Below are 5,355 nucleotides of genomic sequence, written 5' to 3'. Positions count from 1 at the left end.
GTCAACATTTCAAGTGTTTCGGAGCATTAAATTTAAATTTTTTTACACAAAATTTGATGCAAATCCTTTAATCCATATTTATCGATAGCAAAAAATCGCCGAGCACGCAAAACACTTATAACCTTTACGCCTCTCACAACCAAACAAAAAATGCTATACACTTGAAACTTGGTACAGATGTTCGGGAAGAGTGTACCAACATAACAAAACAAAAAAATCGATAATCGAAAGTACGTTGCCCGGGAAATTTGAAAAGTCACCTTACTTTTTGAACACACGCTTTAGTTCTATCAAGTTTGTTCCTAGTGTGGGAACCGTTGATTAGGTCCAGAATTTTGAAGGATCATTATTTTTGCTGAAATCTAATATGACTTGATTTTTCTTTTCTGTCTTTATTACTTGTTTTTAAGCAGTCGGCGTGTACACTTTAGCGTGTTGACGTGGCTGTTCTCGCTGATATACAATCTTTCAAGATACCATCTACCCCCAGTAGAATCAATTAGATCACGCAGGGTTACATTAATCGGTGGATTTTTCCTTCCACAGCCGTCACTTGCAATTATGTGAGCTTTGCGAAGTTCCCACAAGATGGCGCGATTGGCGGCGAAGCGTGGTCTTTGCGTGCGCCCGCGCACTTAAGGTAACTGGGGATGTAGCGGATTTAAAGGGAATTAGAGGTAAGAATGGAAAATTATACAATTTAATCGTAAATAAATGATTTTTAACTTGATTATTTTGCTGATAATCTGATTAGTGTCAGTCAATTAAAAATTAGCATATGATTTCAAGTCACATTGTTACTCTATTTTTTTTTTAACTAATCGTGATAGTAATAATAGATGTCGTTAAATTGGATTCAGTCTTCGATAGCAGTCCAACTATTACGTACAATTTGTAATAAATAAATAAATAAATAAATTGACGCCAGTCTTTATCAACGACTCTCTAATAATACAGATTTTCAATTGACAGTTAAAATCTTCAGTCAGAAATCCATCAATCGTCATATTTTTAATTAATTTATGTTTTTTTTACGATTGTAGAAAAGTAAGCAGCTATTTCTAATACCACATAATTATGCATTACACACACAACATTTGCGGTAGTTAAGGAAAATTGAAAAATACAACCACAATGTTATTATTTAAACCACATAAATAACCGTATGTTAATAATAGACTTTTATAATCGATAAAACAATGAACTTAACTATTCTGCCAGACAAAAAGCTCTATTTCCTTTTAAAACGCAAACCAAACAATGATTCCATTCCATTTCACGCAAGCACACAGCAAACATGTCACGTTTGGCGATGATGGCATAATAGCGTGTATTGAGACGTTACACTGAATATTTGGCCAGCTGTAGATCCCAAATTATCAGTTAAAACCTCTATTTTTAAACCTATAAGGTGCATATTGGAATGCAGTTGGGATATGTGTTAGCCGTATCTATGTTAGACCAACATTTGCAGAATCGTTCATTCATTGATGTTTAGCTTTCCGCAGGTGCTTTTGATACCAAATTCATTAAAGACCTTTGTAGTATCTTTTGATAAAATTAGATAACATTTTAAAGAACAGAACACTCATTCAGCGAAAGAACCCTCGGTTGTTTTCAGCTCGGTAAAAATTTTATGGTAACTTACACATTTTTCTGACCAAGAAAACGTGTCCTTAACGGCACAAAATATTGTTACTTAGGTAAAATTAAAGGTGTAGTTTCTCTAAAACATTTTTTATTATGCTAAACTTAAAGCAATTATTTTTGATATCCCATAAAGGCTGTTAAATCTAAGGGATTCCACCAGTAAAAAAAACACCGCAAGCTAATTTTAAATAAAATAGTTTAATTCATAAATAAAACTTCAGTTCTAATCGGATTAAAAAATAATTGTTTGCGCAAACATTAATCTACATAGCTTTCCTCCTTGTGTAGTGGAATGGTATTATTTAACCAACCAGTTACGTTCGCAGTTAAAAGTGATTACTATTCAATTAAAACGGGTTGATAACGCGCTTATATCAAGAAACAATATTATTTTTGCAATTAATCAAATGCTGGGCCGGTCGTGTAGATCGGTTAGTGAAGGCAGTGGTTGTCAAAATGTAAATAATATTCTTCTTTCGTTTGTGTCAGCCAAAATAAAGTCCACTGCTGGACAAAGACCTCCCCCGAGGATTTCCATAGCGACCGGTCCTACACTGCCCCCATTCTTCTTCTAAGTATATTAACTAGTTTTAGCTTTACCCGCATATTAAGGAACTAGCTTTCCGCCCGCGGCTTCGCCCGCGTGAAATTTTGTCTGTCACAGAAAGATTATATCGCGCGCGTCCCTGTTTCAAAAACCAGGATAAAAACTATCCTATGTCCTTTCCCGGGACTCAAACTATGCCAAATTTCATCAAAATCGATTCAGTGGTTTAGACGTGAAAGCAAGACAGACAGAGTTACTTTCGCATTTATAATATTAGTATCTTAGTATAGATAGATGTATAGATGGTATAGAAGTATAGATTCTGAAGAATACCTAAAACTCATAAAACACAACAATAACTAGATAAGATAACTTTCAAAATTTACCTAACTTACCTAATCTTTTTTTGCGGTAAACAGTAAAAACAGCCATCCATAGGATTTGTAGGTAGGATTCATTCGGCTCCACAATCGATCATTTTACTTGATTTAATTATTACTGAAACCAATGAATATTGTGAATTACAATTCAATGTTCTTCATTTTTAAATTGCTATATTTGGAATAAACAATGTCAAGTTTTTACCCGATTGCCGACTAACCAGAAGGAGGGTTATGATTTTTGACAACGCGAATGGGTGCTGTTTGGTAAAAGTTTGAGAAACTGTGTGGACTTACCGCTGCAGTATAGTGGGGGTAATTAGGGCACTTCCCGTAGCGTAAAGCGCATTCATCAAGTGCTTTGAGATGTGAGAAGGCGCCGTTAGTGATGTGCGGTTATCTATAGTTTTTTTATGAAATTCTATCGACATTTTTGTAGTGAAAGTTTTTTTGAAAAAGACGTTATTGTACTCAAGAGAAATGGAAAAATATAATATTAAGTATCTTTAACTAGTTTGACTATCGCTACTTACAAAGTCAATCATAAAAGTGATTGAAAGAAAGAAAGAAAAATTGAGTCTATAAAATTAGACAAGATTTTGTTCACATGTTCCATTTTCCATAAATAATGATATTGTGTATTATGTAAATTAGTACAAACAAACGTAGTAACTCGTATGTCAATATTTATAGGAGAACCAATCATGCTTACTTTAGTTGTTTTTTAAGCCATCAAAAGTATCAGAATCACCATATTAGTCTTGTCTGTGTCTTGACTTGACCTTTTAAAATTAATAGGCAGCAATTTCTAACAATTACTTTTATAAATTGATCGATTCCCGCATATTGGCGATTTAATAAAAATAAAGGCTTATTTTGAGTCATGGATTGTATCAGAATCATCCCGTATTAGTCTTAAGCACACACCTTTCAAAGCCATTCAAATAATAGCTAGCAATTTGAGTACATAAACAGGTTCATTCCCGTAGTAAAAATTCAATATAATTTATAAATAAGACACGATTAAAATCTACAAAGAGAAGAGATTCACTTTGATACCATTATTTTATTTGTTATTTGAAAACTTTTCATAGTTTTATAAAAATATAATGTAGCTATTTTTATTTCAATTATTTGCATAATCTTATTATCTTAGATGCATAATTATGCAACCCAACTATCTCATTAGTTTATGTGTTTTAATTACGTACCTACTAAAACGTTTAGATCAAGTGATTGTGTAATGATCTTTGAGTTTTTATTTCTTTTGTTATAAGAACTGTGACAGTTCCGTCGTTTAATCTGCGATAGCGATTAAGGTTGTAAACAGGTCAATTGTCTGTCAGTCTGCTTGTGACCACGGCTGCAGCGTAGCAGCCGAAACGCCAAGCCTCTCTCAACTCACATAATGTAACTCATTAATAAACGTCGCGTTAAGACCCGTGTCTTTCTATTTTAGGTCAATTGTCGACAATCGATAGTCGGCTCTCAGCAACCCTAATCGGCATCTGTGTCAGATGCGCGGTGCAGGTGGCGCCCGCGCAGGTGGACTAGGCAGCATGGCCGCCGAAATCTTGCTCGAAGCTTCTGCAATTAATGCTTTAGCTTAGTTTGTGATAGTTTTACACGCACTTAGCGAGGAGTTAATGGGCACTTTTGAGGAGGAAGGAAAGGTAATTTGCTGTTAAACTAGTATTAAGGGTTTAGGTGTTGAGGTTCTTTCGAAATGTTAACGATTTTACATCTCTACGCATTAAGATAAATACATAAAAGCTTTTTGCGCTGGTAAAGTAGCTGTAAGTTTAGTAAAAGTCTTTTACTACCTTTTTAACAAGTTTCAATGGTGACGAGTTACTGACGCAATAAAGCTTCAATTTAAGCAATAGTGGGCAGATTTTCAGAGCCTCAAAGCCTTTGTATAGCTCGTTATCTCGTCTAATTAATTAAAAAGCGGAAATTCATAATAGGTCGTTATAACAGGTCCGTGGAGCAGGTGTCGCGCATTTTCGGGAATAGTGCGGTTAGTAAACATGAATTATGTTCAGACTTAAACGCATATTATGACATTATGCACAGAGATAATAATGGTGCATCTTGTTGTGTACCTTCAAGAATGCCATTATGCAATGTGCGGATGTCGTATTTTTTAGTATTAATCGAATAGTCATGTAGGCTGTTTGCATTTTTTCCAAGTTCATAAATATACGTTGTATTGTTTTGGTCATGTCGACAACGTTAGTGTCACGTCCCTATTATAATTGACGTTTGGTCATGGCTATAAGTACCTAGTTATTAAAATTAAGGGATTAGAAGGGTAATTAGCTGACTATTGACAGCATTTATACAATAATTTTATTGGTCAATTTTCACACGATTGCACAAGTTAGAACTGATAGTAGGTACCCAAGTAACATTTTACTCCATTTAAGAGTTCACATTTAGTTCCAATGTGTACTTAAAGCATTAGTACAGTTCACTCGTGATGTATAAGCTGTATTATTGCAATTAATTACACCTATACCTGTCTAAGGGACTTATAGGAGTGTAGACTAGTGTAGAGTTATACTTTTATACGATTGTTGGTGTTATAATACTCTAACAACTATCCTTTAGTCAGCCATCTGACTAAGAGCATTATAGGAGGGTAGAGATACGGCAACCGCTGTTTAACGGCCTACTTGTACGATGTTATAGAGCTAGCATTTTAATAGAACACACGTGGTCATTTATAAAGCCAAAGGCTGTTATGTTTACTTGTTTTAGACTGTTATACAGCTA

Source organism: Ostrinia nubilalis, chromosome 20 (assembly GCF_963855985.1).
Source record: "Ostrinia nubilalis chromosome 20, ilOstNubi1.1, whole genome shotgun sequence".
Lineage (NCBI taxonomy): Eukaryota > Metazoa > Arthropoda > Insecta > Lepidoptera > Crambidae > Ostrinia > Ostrinia nubilalis.
The sequence above is the reverse complement of the archived record's forward strand: the minus strand, read 5'-3'. Positions refer to the sequence as shown.